General features: G+C 46.9%; 1 long non-coding RNA gene across 1 annotated transcript; it reads right to left on the reverse strand.

Annotated features, from left to right (window-relative positions):
• Positions 1-1,039: 1,039 nt before the first annotated feature.
• On the reverse strand, positions 1,040-6,580 carry LOC144819196 (uncharacterized). The gene is made up of 3 exons (XR_013607229.1): positions 4,478-6,580; positions 3,132-3,217; positions 1,040-2,702 (listed from the first exon to the last, which is right to left on the reverse strand). It is a non-coding gene; the product is annotated as an uncharacterized LOC144819196 (long non-coding RNA).
• Between the last annotated feature and the right edge of the window lie 8,383 nt (positions 6,581-14,963).

Consider the following 14,963-nt stretch of genomic DNA (forward strand, 5'->3'; position numbering starts at 1 on the left):
CAGCATATATCCGGCGATTACGGGGGCCACTCACTACCTCTGTTAATAATTTTAGTACAACTCTGTCATTCATGTGTGGCCTATCAGTGATCACTCAATAAAAAACAAAGCACCTAAAGGTCTCCCATATGTAAGCAAATATCCTGTGAAGGGATAGATAATCATATTATTTATCTTCTTCATTTTCCTTTTCTAGTAGTCATTGGCACCGTAGGGTGAAAGTTAAATTAATTAAGCAGTAGCCCTTGTAAAAGAGTATTCTCAGTGCCACCCGTAATAGAAAAGTAAGAGCTTCACCACCTGCATGTACTGGACAGGTACAGTAACGCAAGTCTGTGTCATCATGGCTTGCGTCTGATTTTCTCGGGTGCAAGTTGACTGCGCTGGCATTATGCCGGCTTCCAGAAGTTTACGTACCAATTTCGCTAAACAAGAGAGAAGAAGAAGAATAAGACTGGTGTACTGGCATAGTCGACTCTAATGTAGTTAGTGCATATAGTGCTCGTAGAATTAATTCCTGGAACTCCCACTAATGTTAGAGCAGAGGCTGATGAAGTAGGAGGTTAGATAGATACAGGCCACAAATGTTATGTACTGTGCTTGCAAGTTGCTAGTTCTACTGTGACACAAGTTTCTGCTGAATTATTTTGTTTTAATCTTGAAGAGCATTGGTTACAGTATGTCTTTCTTTCTTCATATAGATGCTCCTTCCAAACTGACACGGAAGGAGCTGGCTAGACGGGCCCGGCAAAGGAAGCTGGAGGCGATTGTCGCCGAATATCGGCGACTGGTGGCCCAGGAGAAGAAGGACACGCAGTCGCAGTCCACCACAACATCCACCGCGACAGCTGCATCCTCCTCCGTGCTCCCTGGGTCAGCCAGTCAGCGCAAGCCTCCAGTGGTACGGAGCCGTGGTACCACAGCCACCCGCCACCGCCAAGCAGCCAAAAAATTAGCTGCCCCCCACAGCAGGTGCAAGGCCCGCATCCACCGCCTAACCCTCAGGGTGTCCAACCTTGAGCAGGAGATGGAGAGAATGAAGAGCCTGGTCAAGAAGAACCTCCGCGGGGAGCAACGGGCCCAGCTGGCCAAAGGACACCGCCAGTGGCAGAAGAGGAGGAGAGACTGTCCCTTGCCCCTTTTTTAAGGACTTTTGGGGGAGTGGGAATTGGGAGTTGGGTTTTTTCTTGGACTTTGGGGACTTTTTCACAGACATTCTTTGGGGTCAGGGAGGGGGGTGGGTCGGGTCTTGCGGGATAGTTTATTTTTGTTATGGATTTAAATAATTATTTACTTTCAACTTAAACATTGCATACGCGTTTTTACTGTTTTGCGGGGTTTGGGGGGTTAACTGTTCGTTTGTTTTCCTGAAACTTAACTGGCTGCTTGATTCAAATTGTCTAAGTAATCGCCCAAATGTTTACAAAAGTAAGTGCCACTCACAGAGTTAGTGAATTCAATTGTCCTACTACATTAGTAGTACTACCGCCAGTCTCTTCTCTCTCCTCCTACTCCATTATTCTTCCTCCCCCCCAAACGCTTATCTTACCTGTGATTTGTGTTTGAGAATAGGCCTAGGGCTAGGCACAGGACTGGCCGCATGTCAACTGGTGATGAAGGTTGGCAATCCTGGGCGGATGAAATGGTATCATTGTGGTGGTGGTAGTGGTGGTACACAGTGGCAGAAGCAGCATATGAAAAAAAAGAAAATTAAACTTTGAGTGGCCTGAGCTGATCATTACAACAGTACAATAGATAGCATAGTACACAAGAACAGTGCCATAATTTAACCTAACAAATGCTAAAGTTTCCAAAGTATACTAGTTGCCTGGAGTTTGGCTTCGGCTACTACAAGAAATAGTACTGAAGGTGAAGGGCACAGCAGTGTAATCATTCGCCACGTGTAGGAGGAGGATGTTTTCTGTTGCTTTGACCTTATCCTCCCCAGCAAGTGTGTGGACTTATTTTTGTAATTTACTCACACCTCAATGAAAACCACACAGCCCGGGGGAAGAGGGTTGGGGTTTGCAACTTGGATAGGAATGGGGTTTGTGGGGAAAGTTTTGTGGAGAGAGGACTAAAAAAAACAGCATGGACAAACAACACATCTTTGGATACAAAGCTATCCATAAATCTTTTAAGGGACATAAAGGAAGTGCTTGCACTACTGCATGCATGAAGTTGTTTGCTAAATGGATAGGTTACTGTAAAGTAAGTAGTACTTTCTACAATGCACTAACTATGAAGAAACAATGTGACAGTACAGGGCTGCAGTAATTACGCAATTTCACTTGCTTATCTGCCCTCAGAGAGAAGAACCACTTAGTACATTAAATTAGTTTACAAAATAGCAAAGAAAAAAGTATACATTGGCTGGAGGGATGAATTGAAGCAGAGAGCAAACAAAAGCACAGAGTCACACTCACAGAAGTTCACAGCAATAACATTACTTAAAAGATAAGTAGAAATGATGAGGATGGATACTGCAACTGTATGTTGTTGTAGTTGTCCTGTTGAATTTGGGAAGTTGCATGCATCCAGCCATTCCTCTTTCGCGGTACTCCTCCATTCCATCTGACGCTCCGCAGATCAATGTTGGGGACCAGAAGACACCTTGTCCACCGCCTGCCTGGCGGATGCTGAATTGCGGGTCGCTAAGCCTGAAGTCATCCTTTTTGGCATTGCACAGGGTAAAAGCTGGCCTGTAATTGTTGATGGAAAAACAGGAAGTGATATTAAAACACCACGGAGAAACAAATATAAGGTACGCTGTGTAGTGCAAAAAGAACACTTTCAGTTTCAGAGTCGACAGTATTACAAAACATACAAGCATCATTTCGAAAGTGCGTACTCATAGTCTCCTTTTCAAGGATAAATAAGTGTGTGCAAAATTTGCGTACCTTTCTCCTCAAGCTATGTGTAAAGTGTAAACAGCGATTTCAGAACCCTAACCATAACGCTAGCCCTAACTCTAACCCTAGGCCCTAACCCCCCTTTTTCACCATGGATTTTGTCCAAACCACTTGCGCCCGATATTAGACCATCCCCGAAATGCCCCCAGACCCGCCAACCCACCCGCAAAAAAGTAGAACCCCCCCAAACAGGCAAAAAGCAAAAATGCAAAATCTCACACTTAGAACATTTTCGGCCTTCCTTCAATTCTGTCCAAACGCGCTCTGCAGCTAGGCCATAACTCCCCTTTTCCACCATGGATTTCCTTAAAAACAAATGCAATCAAAATTAGACTGTGCCAGCAGTGCTCCCAGACCCCAAAACCCACCCCCAGAAACCTAGAACCCCCCCAAACAGCCCCCCAAAAAGAGGCAAGTGAGCAAAAACTGAAAAACTTTTTCACCATGGATTTTGTCCAAACCACTTGATTCCGATATTAGCACTTCCCAGCAATGCCCCAAGAGCCGCCAACCCACCCGCAAAAAAGCAGAACCCCCCCAAACAGGCAAAAAGCAAAAATGCAAAATCTCATACTTAGCAAAATTTAGGCCCAGTTCCCAATTCATTCCATGCGCGCTCTGCAGCTAGGCCCTAACTCCCCTTTCCAACCATGGATTTTCTTCAAACCACTTGCAACCAAAATTAGGCATGCCCAGCATTGCTCAAAGACCCCCCCCAAACACCAGGAACCCCCCCAAACAGCCCCCCGAAAACAGGCAAGTGAGCAAAAACTGAAAAACTTTTTCACCATGGATTTTGCCCAAACCACTTGATTCCGATATGAGACCTTCCCGGCAATGCCCCAAGAGCCGCCAACCCACCCGCAAAAAATCAAACCCCCCCCCCAAACAGGCAAAAAGCAAAAATGCAAAATCTCATACTTAGCAAAATTTAGGCCTAGTTCCCAAATCACTCCGTGCGCGCTCTGCAGCTAGGCCCTAACTCCCCTTTCCAACCATGGATTTTCTTCAAACCACTTGCAACCAAAATTAAGCATGCCCAGCATTGCTCAAAGACCCCCCCAAACCCCCAAACACCAGGAACCCCCCCAAACAGCCTCCCGAAAACAGGCAAGTGATTAAAAACGGAAAACCTTTTCACCATGGATTTTGTCCAAACCACTTGATTCCGATATTAGACCTTCCCAGCAATGCCCCAAGAGCAGCCGACCCACCCGCTAAAAAGTAGAACCCCCCAAACAGGAAAAAGCAAAAATGCAAAATCTCATACTAAGCAAAATTTAGGCCTACCGTATTTTCTGGCGTATAAGACGACTGGGCGTTGACTTGCAAGCACTGCTGTGCATGCAGAAAAAGCTTAAGCAAGGCAGAGTCAGAAAACAAGATGACATGAGGTCATGTCAAAGCCAATAATTCTCATCAATGTACAAAACAATGCACAATTGTGCACAACTGCTGATATATGCACATACGTCATCTCTCCATGTCCTATAGCATCACATACTTCATCTCTCAATGTGCATCACTGCCCACAACACTGCACTTCTAGACTAAAAAGTACATACCACACCTCTCTCCCCCACTCACGCACATCTCACACGTTCTGTTCTTGGCAGGGCTCTCCTTCTCCGTGATACCTCCCACTGAAAGACTGCAAGATTACAAGAACAAAACTTTTTAGAGAAATAGGTATATGCAGGACCGTCATACATTCAGGCTAGAATAAAATAACACACTAAAGTCAATTAAAATAATGGTAGTCAAAAGTTATCACAGGGTGTCAGACCACAAGAGTGCCTCTAGCACTACAGATGGAACTGCTGACTACTTGTTGGCCCGTTTCCTTTCCAAAAGGAAGTCGGTCGGACCCGCATCCGACAGGCATTGTAATAGGGCCCTTAATGTAGCTTACCACACTATACCCCCGCAAACCTAGGAGCTCACATTTAAAATATAACTAAAATTAATTAATTATAACACAATTGACAGCATTATTATCTAATTAAATATTAATTGATAAAGAAATACATTACTATTTAATCATTATTCATGAATTAATTAATTAATGATTATGTACTAATTAATTTATTAATTCATAATTAACTTTACTCCCAAAACCCCTATACAACCACCAACCCACACCTAACAAATAGCTTTACAATTATTATAATTACACAATTTATATAATCAATAATCAATAATAACTGAATAGGTAAATAATTAATATTTAAATCCCAACCTACACCCCTACAAACCTAGCAACATGTTACAACAATATAAATTACTATTAAAATTCAATTTAAAATTATAAATCACTTAAGATCGCAAGCTATGTTTAAAAATATTATTAACAATTACACACAAAAAATAACCCAACAAAATAGTAATATTCAATCTAACACACATAAAGATAATTAAAAAACAAAATTATATTATTAAAAACGATACTTCTGAAAAAACGATATTTCTGCAGCATGATATTTTTGTCACAATATTTTTTGCTGCTATTTCTGCCTCCAATGTTTCCAACTCAAGATTTAATCCAAACACTGCTGTGTAGGGGTACAGTTCTAGAATGGTTAGAATCATGGCTTGCTAAAGTCAATGATTAATTTGGGGGGGTAGTAGTTATTTTCTTTTATGTTATGTTATGAAACTTATAAAGCGCACTGCTACCCTAGGGTGTCCTGGCGCTGAGTCCTAGTTACCTGGGGAAGACCATGAGCTGGTTATTTGGAAAAAAGCCAGGTTTTTAACCCCTTCCGAAAGGAAATGAGGTCTAAGGCATCTCTGAGGTGGAACGGGAGCTCATTCCAGGCTTTGGAGGCACAGTGAAGGAAGCTACGGCCTCCCCAGTTAGTTTTCTTAAATCTAGGCGTCTGTACTAGCTTAGACCCGGAGGAGCGCAGAGCTCTGCCAGGGACATACCAGTTGAGCCTCTGTCTTAGAAACTCCGGCCCAATTCCATTCACTGCCTTAAAGACCACGACGAGCGCCTTAAATCATGATCTGAGTGGAATTGGGAGCCAGTGTAACCTCCTCAGCTCTCCTCTCACAGAGGTAAACCTAGCAGTGTCAGACAGTAGTCTGACTGCTGCGTTCTGCACCAATTGCAGCGTGTACACATGTTGTTTCTGTGCATTAAGATAAAGGCTGTTGCAATAATCCAAGCGGGGCAGAACTAGAGCCGTGACAACCGTCCTGAGGTTGCTGTCTGAGAAGAAGAGCTTGATTTTTTTAATTATCCTGAGAACCATAAAACAGGCAGAGGTTACCTGATTCACTTGGCCCCCCATGGTAAGTTTATTGTCCACCATGACTCCCAGATTCCTGGCTTTCCGAAAGGGTGTAGGACAGAATCCCAGCCCTCCGGCCACCAATGCGGTGTCCAAACCCAGGGATTGTTGCCAAACTGTAACACCTCAGTTTTTGCTGAATTGAGCTTTAAACAATTAGATGCCATCCAGATGGAAATAGAGCACATACACTTTTGAAACCTGTCTTTATTTTTTATATGGTTTAAGGTCATAATAAGTGCTGCTTTGTTTATTTGCTAGCAGGGCAGAGTATTTGTGTTTTGATATTCACCATGTAGGTGTATATCTGAGTAAAAGGTTTGGGACATAATTTGAAGGTCCCATCCATCATACAGGTTTTCATTTAGTATGTTTTATTAAGTTGTCTGATGTAGAGAATGGACAAGTTACTTATCTTCGGTAACGATGTATCTGGTAGAAACACAGTCTAGCCACAGATTCCTTAACTTAGAATATCCCCAGACGTCAGAATAGATCCGGAAAACATTTTCTCCAGCAGTACCTCTGCACGGCACGGGGGCGGCGTCGCCCGGCTCAGTCCTGACATCGTCCACGGAAGTGACGTCAATGGAGCCATATAAGACCCTCCCGCGTGCTGACGTCAGTTTTCTATAGTGAAACATTTCAGAGCTACAACGCTGAGCCACGACAAAAACTGTGAGAGTATGAGAACAGTGTGTCAAAAAACAAAAACCTTTGAAACAACAATGATAAAAGAAATCATAAAATGAGAAACAACACCATGCTGAAAGAGACTCAGCACTTGAAGGGACTGAAGGGAGTGAACAGAGCACCTGCCCCAGCAAAAGCCCCATCAAAGCGAAGAGCCATGCCCCCCTAAGATGCAACGGCAGTGGAACGAATGGCATGACAAATGAAGGACAGTTGCAACCACAGGATGGAACTGTATCAAAAACAGTCTGGAACCACAGGATGTAACTGTAAAGGACCACAAGACTGGGACAACATGTTTCATGGCAAGTGACCAGAAGTCAACAACAACATAAAATGTTCACCATACCCCCCCAAATTGAGCTATGAACTGTAGCATAGTCAAATAGAATCTCAACCCAATTGACTGCAGCATAGACAAGGATCCCAAAGAAATAGGGAGAAACAAATGAGGGCGGAGGGAGGGTAGGAATACATGAGGATTTCCACGTTGGAAGAACCCACTTGGTGAAGCATTTAAAGGCACAGAACCCTAGGCACCCAAAAACGAGAATTGGTGGATAGTCAATGTGCTCAAAACAGAATGACACACACTGTCCTGGAGGTAGGTGACTAGAGCACCCCTCAGGAAGACAAAGGCCACCTGTAATGAGGTGAGGTGGTGGAACCCTACCTGGAAAGGTCCTCCCAGAGCAGGGAGGATGGGTGGGCATTAAGGTATCTGTGGCTAGACTGTGTCTCTACCAGATGCATCGTTACCAAAGGTAAGTAACTTGTCCATCTGACAGAGACATCTAGCCACAGACTCCTTAACTTAGAATAGATACCAAAGCCATACCCCATTGGAGGAGGGTCTGCGACCGAAACCCTCCAAGTTCCAAGAGAACTTATCTATCAAGAACATTGGCTAATCATGGTCGGAACAGCAGTGCCAGTGCGGCCGACACCAGACCAATGAAGCGCCCTGTAAGGGAACATGAACAAAGACAAGCAAAGGAAACATTTAAAACAAGGGGGAACTCGAAGAGCATGCCCTAGATAAAAGGAAGTTGAACAATAGGTACCAAAGGCACTGGTGTGAAGCATAGAAGAACACAACAGTGTAAAAAAAAAAACTAAAGCGACAGCATCCCCCCTGATGGGGACAGAACCCTGGCCCCCACGAGACAGGTGGGACACTGACCACTGCACAAATGAGGAAGGAGTGGGAAATACACTGACAGAAGTCTATCAGAAAAAGTATATACAGTGAGTCAGAAACATCTGCAGAGGCCAGGAACGGAAGGACCAGAACCCCTGCGCATAATAATAATCAAAAGGACCAAAGTCCGTGCCAGGGAAGTGCATACGGAAATAGGGTACAAGGAAACACACAGCAGAAATGCCGCTGGCGGAAACTCCACTGCCCATTGGTGAAAACCCCACAGGGTCCGAGCCATGAGAGAAGACATAAACATTCCCCCCAGACCAAGAATTGAGAGCAGAACGCAGCCAAGGCGTGGGAGTAATGTAATCCGCCGGCACCCTGTGACAGCGAATGTATTCTGTGTGTACACACATGTTGAAGCCACACAGAGCGTAGAAGAAATTGTTCTGGGACGGAACAGAGAAATAAGCTACCAAGGGAAACGTGCCTACATATCAGACGGGCAACGCAGGCAGAAAAAACACAGCAAAAGCTGAAAGAGCACGTTGGGAAGAGCCAGACATGGCCAAAAAAACAACAACAACTATGAGGGGTAGTGTGTCTCCAAAGAGACAAGAAAGAGCCGTGGACTACAACACATAGCGGGAATGTCTTCCAACAGCAGGAAGAGCATCAACAAAAGAGAAGTATCCCAGGAACACTCCGCAGAAGCAGGTGAAACTTCCCATGCCAGGAAGAGCAGCTATACAATAGCCAACAAGTACCCCACATAGGGTATAGCACATCCCTATAAAAAACAAGGGGCGCCTCTTGAGCCAAGCTCTTAGGCATAGGGCTAAAAAAGAGAAGCATAAACAGATAGCCAGCTGTAACAAAAGAAGGACAAGAAGGCAAAAGGCTGCGCAGTCTGTCTGGGCAATAACGTCTTGAAGCAAGAGATAGAGCAGTGACAATGCTGCAAAGAAAAGCCAAAGTCCACAACAAGGAATACAAACCATGGAACGCATGAGTCAGCATGTCTGTCGAACAAGGTAACCCCATCATAGGGCAGATCCCTAAGACTGTCCTGGACGTAGGTAGGGAAACAGCCGTCGCACAGCCAGGCGTGGCAATGCAAAGCAACTGACGGGCCATAGCTCGATCCACCGAATCAGTGGGGTCCATGACTGACCAAATGGAAAATGGTGCCATTTCTCGGCCATCCCGAAGCAACCATTCCTGGTCAGTCCGAGGACCCTCCGGAAGAGAGGGAAGGAGGCGCTCAACCAAGTCCCAAAGGGAAGAAGTAGCCCATACAAGCACGTAAGACTTGACAGGGATCTAAGGCCTGCACTGGGGGACACAAAGATATGGCGGTCACACAACTCCAACCATCGACACTCCCAAATGGGAGTGAGTAACGGAGGAGGGACAGAAGGCAGCGAGATTCACCAGCCCTTGAGCCATAAGGTGGAGGGACAAACAATCAGGGTCATCTGGAGCAGGGCGTTGTCGATGTGTTCTGTTCTGCGTGCCTGACCGCGCCGAGTGTGGGTGTAGGTTCCGAGAGGGATTGGCCACGCGCTGACCGGGTACTTACCTAGAAGCACAGGTCCCACAAGAACAGTCTGCGGGGATCTTTCTCAGGTTCTGAGGGGCTGATTTCCACGCAGGACCAACGGCCTGCCCTGGTTACTGACCCCTCAGGTTGTATACTGCATACACTGGAAGCCCACTTTGGGCACCTTATTAGTTTATGAGCACAATTAGGTCCTGAAGAATTGCCAATAGGGCATGAAACATGTTGACCACAGGTGAGGGTTGTACGAGGCCGAACTACATCGACTTTGTGTCTCGGACTCTCGGTACCCCTCCTTTCACTATTTTAATAAGGCTGTTAGCCACGTGAATAAAGTTGTCTTAGTGGAGTAAACTAACCTTTTTTAACACTCCCCTTCATGCTCACTACTTCACCTTCTTAGGCCCCTCATACGCACTCAACCACGGCAAGGAACAAAAGAACTCCATAAAAGCGTAGCACTTTGTGCTACCCGTCAGGCATTGCAGCGCCGGCTTGACGTAGGAGCAGGAAGCCGTTGATGAGGCAAGACAACCATCTTGCGGGATGAAAATAAGTCATCCAGCTAATTAGTTGTGTGAGGCTTCCTAGTTCCAATAAGGGATCCCCTTGGTTCCCTGACTATCGATTACACATCCATCCATAGAGAGAGAGACTACTATGCCACACTAACATGATCTCTTGGGGAACTCTGTACATTACTTGGTTATACGTTGTCGATGTGCAACAGTATGATTCACTAGGTACCCCGAAGAGGGCCTCGCCCAAGCCCCCAGAAGAACATTGTACAACAACTCACCAAAGGGAAACAGGGGCTCCACTTCCACCGTGCCCTGGTGGAGTAAATCCAGCAAGGGATCCGAGGGCAGAGAGACTGAGGGTGGCTGCATTTGTAAAATGTCGGTAGCCCTGCGAACTGCCCTCGCAAAAGCCGCACTAGCCACCGTGGCTATTCGAGGAGGCGACAACAGGTTATCCATAGAGGACGGCATGAGGCTAATCTTGCCACCAACATGTGGGGGCTCTACAGCCTGAGGACATCCAAAGCCCTGCCAGTGCATGGGGGTCCCGCCCAGAAGGACAGCAAAACAACCCTGGGGGTGGTGAATTCACAGTGGCTTCCTCAGATTCGGCCACCACATCTTCCACTAACCGATGAACGGCGGGGGATGGCAACAGCATTGTTCGGTGTTGAGGTGGATTTGTCTCAACATCAATGAACCCTGAAGGAGCCTCGCCTGTACGGCATCGTACTGGCGTTGTCATGACCTCCACTGAGGTGGGAGCCTGCGGAGAGGAATGAAGTCGACTCGGACTGCGCTGCAGCCTCAGCTGGCATCCGTGCAGGGAGCCTCACAGGGCTGTGCGGAGACGACATGGAAGGCTTGGACGTGCGAGTAGCATGCCCCTCTGGGCTGTGTCCTGACGCCACAGCGACTCCGGAACTGTAGTCAGCATGCTCGACCGGTGCTGAGGGAGAACCCGCCGGCAAAATCCTGATCTGAGCCCCTACACCCTCTATGGGGTCTAAAGGCGTGCCAGGGAGAGGGGGTGACACAAAGAGGGCAAGTAAGGCCCTAGAATAGGCCTCCATCTGGGCCCGAGTTGCCCCAGCTTTTTCTTGTGCTTACCTGCGGTAGGAGAGTGACATCCATGGGAAAGACCCCGCGACCTGTCCCGAACTGCCCCCCCCCTGCACGAGAAGGAGACCGGCTGCGTCATTACCGCAGGGACTTTGGTTTCAGCCGTCGGCAGGCATCGCACTCCTTGGAGTCGTGGTGTTCTCCCAAGCACCACATACAGATCGCGTGTGGATCCGTCGCCAACATCTGCCATGTACAGGATTCACACGCTTTGAAGCTCAAAGGCATCACACACTGTTCCCGGTCTCCAAAAGGCATAGAGCAAGCCTGAAAAACAAAAACAGGCCAGAAGCAACTGCTTCTCCGGTTCCACGTTGGGATGTGGAAAAGAAGAATAACTGTCGTCAGTACGCCGGGGTGAGGGGATCTTATATAGCTCCTTTGAAGTTTTTTCCTGTGGACGACGTCAGAACGGAGCCAGGCGACGATGCCCCCCTGGCGTGCAGAGGTACTGCTGGGGATTTTTTTTCCGGATCCAGTCTGACGCCTGGGGATATTTTAAGTTAAGGAATCTGCTGCTAGATGTCTCTGTCAGATATTAGGATTTGTTTCTCATTATTTAGGTTGTAATGTAAAAGGAATCATTAACATGCATGGAGTCAGTTACTACATTTTATTGGTGACGAGGATGGGATGCGAACCCACGCGTGCTCGTCGCCAATAAAATGTAGTAACTGACTCCATGCATGTTAATGATTTCCAGGAGGATTTATTGAAGTTAGATGGAAGATCAGTAGTACAATAGTAATCAGCCCCACCAGGAGCAGCCAGCAAGGCGCTCAGCCCTTCTCCAACGTTTTATCACTCCAACATGAAACAACAAGAATCTCGCGTTGAAAGAATTATTTTCCTCCAATATGTCACCGGGTGATATACATGTACTTTTCTTTGTCATTATTGACGCTATGTAGCATTTAATTCTACTCGTTCCAACTTGAAGACTGAACGATGGTTTAGACTGGTTTGCCGGAGCGTTCGACAATTAACACTATGTGTTGTGACTCATTTTGTGAAGGAGAATGGAAGTCCTGACTTAACAGCAAGTACGATCTAGGATGAAAGTACTGGGTTGTTCTTCATTTCGGAGCTTATTTACATCACTTTGGATTCATTCATTCTACTGGACATTTTCCGCGTAAAGAGCATTATTTCTCAATTTTGTAATTCCTTACAGCCAGATTCATGAAGCCAAATTGCGATCGTAATAGCTGCGAAATAGCAATTGCGATCGCAATTTGAAGAAAAGCAATTCTTGATAATGAAAACTCTAAAATTGCGAATTCGCTAAAGAAAAATTGCGATATCGCAAAGTAATTCGCAGAATCCAGGAAGAAGGCCATTAGCGAATCGGAAATTGCGAGAAACCATGGATTCTGCGAATTGATTTGCGAAATCGCTAATTAATCGCTATCGCTATTCAAGAAAAATCACTAAATGCGAAAAACCCGAAAATCGCTATTAGCGACGCGCAATTTAAGGAGAACCCAAACCAGGTGGTAACCATTAAGGAAAAAAACCCAAAAAACTTTAACAAACTACCAACAGGTGCAGGCCTGACCCAACACACTTAAGGACACGCAGCTGGAGCATGAGGACTCTCACAATGCCAGGACTCTACATGGTGGTCAGGCGGCGAAGGCTACAGCGAGCAGCAGCCAACAGACGCAGGATCCAGGAGCGAATATTCCGCCAGCGGGTCACCCTTCTGGGCCAAACTGATGAGCAAATTTACTCTAAGTACCGCCTGAATGGGGCAATGATCATCAAGCTGATCCGGGACCTTGACCCCCTGATGCAGCACCCAACAAGGAGGACCAATGCCGTGCCCATCCATGTCCAGGTCTTGTGCAGCCTGCACCTACTGGCCTCCGGAAGCTTCCAGGGGATAGTCGCTGTTGCAGGGGAGATATCCCAGCCCACCATGTCCCGCTGCCTAAGAAGTTTCCTGGAGGTAATGCTGACCCGGCTACACCACTACATCTCATTCCCGACCACCCAACAGGACTTGAATGACTCCAAGCTTCAGTTCTACAACATCGCGCAATTCCCACATGTAATAGGATGCTTTGACTGTACCCACATCCACATCTGCCCACCAGCACAAACGGAATACATGTACCGTCACCGCAAGTCCTACCACTCCCTCAATATCCAGATGGTGTGCAACGCCAAGACTATCATCACGGACATAGTGGCACAATATCCGGGGAGCACACATGACTCCTTCCTATTCCGGCACAGCGGCATGCACACACGACTAGCCAGGGGAGACTTTGGCGAAGGACACCTACTAGGTAAGTACACATGCCCCCAAATAGTATTCTGTGATCATGTATCTGCGCAGAACAGGCACTCACCCTGTGCTTCTTTCCTTCAGGTGACAGCGCCTACGGTCTCTGTGAGTACCTCCTCACCCCATACCTCAACCCTGCCACACCACAGCAACGGCGTTACAATGCTGTACACATACCCACAAGAAATTGCATTGAGAGGACATTTGGCCTTTGAAGAGGCATTTCCGCATACTTCACAAGACTGGTGGGGCCATCAAATACACGCCTGAGGTCTGCTGCCGCATCGTGGCCGTGTGTGCAATACTTCACAACATTGCTACCAAGCGCAGGATACCAGTGGAGATATCTGGCAGTGAGTTCAAGTTCAAGTTCAAGTTCCAAAATTTGTATAGCGCACTACTCACCCAGAGGGTCTCAAGGCGCTTGAGGGGGGGAGGTGCTTTACTTATCAAATATCCAAGTTTTTAGTTGCTTTCTGAAGGAGAGGTGGTTCTGTGTAAGGCGAAGGTGGGTGGGGAGAGAGTTCCAGGTTTTGGCCGCTAAGTAAGAGAAGGACCTTCCTCCCATGGTGGATCTGTGGATGCGTGGAATAGCGGCGAGGGCTTGATTGGACGATCATAGTTGGCGGGAGGGGGTGTAGAAGGAAAGTCGCGTGTTGAGGCATTCGGGTCCTAGGTCGTAGAGAGCTTTGTGTGCGTGGGTGAGGAGACGAATGTTATTCTCTTGTTGACAGGGAGCCAGTGGAGGTCTTTGAGGTGGCCGGAAATGTGTGCTTGTCGAGGGATGTCCAATATGAGTCTGGCTGAGACGTTTTGGATGCGTTGGAGTTTTTTCTGTAGTTTGGCTGTGGTTCCGGAATACAGGGTGTTTCCGTAATCCAGTCTGCTTGTGACCAGTGCGTGGGTGACCGTCTTTCTTGTTTCGGTGGGGATTCAACGGAAGATTTTTTTGAGCATGCGTAGGATGTTGAAGCATGATGAAGAGACGGCGTTGACTTGTCTGGTCATCGAGAGGGAGGAGTCAAGGATGAAGCCCAGGTTACGTGCGTGGTCCGTGGGTATGGGTGCGGTTCCCAGGGCCGGTGGCCACCATGAGTCGTCCCAGGCAGAGGGGGATGGCCCTAAGATGAGGACTTCCGTTTTGTCCGAGTTTAATTTTAAACGGCTGTTTTTCATCCACTCGGCTACTTCTTTCATTCCATTGTGTAAGTTGGTTTTGGCGGTGTTTGGGTCTTTGGTGAGGGAGAGGATTAACTGGGTGTCGTCTGCGTACGAGATGATGTTGAGGTTGTGTTGGCATGCGATGGATGCCAGGGGACTCATGTATACGTTGAAGAGGGTGGGGCTGAGTGATGAACCTTGCGGTACGCCGCAGATGACTTCGGTGGCCTCTGATTTGAAAGGGGGGAGGCGGACTCTCT

This window comes from Lissotriton helveticus, chromosome 2_1, assembly GCF_964261635.1.
Source record: "Lissotriton helveticus chromosome 2_1, aLisHel1.1, whole genome shotgun sequence".
Taxonomy (NCBI): domain Eukaryota; kingdom Metazoa; phylum Chordata; class Amphibia; order Caudata; family Salamandridae; genus Lissotriton; species Lissotriton helveticus.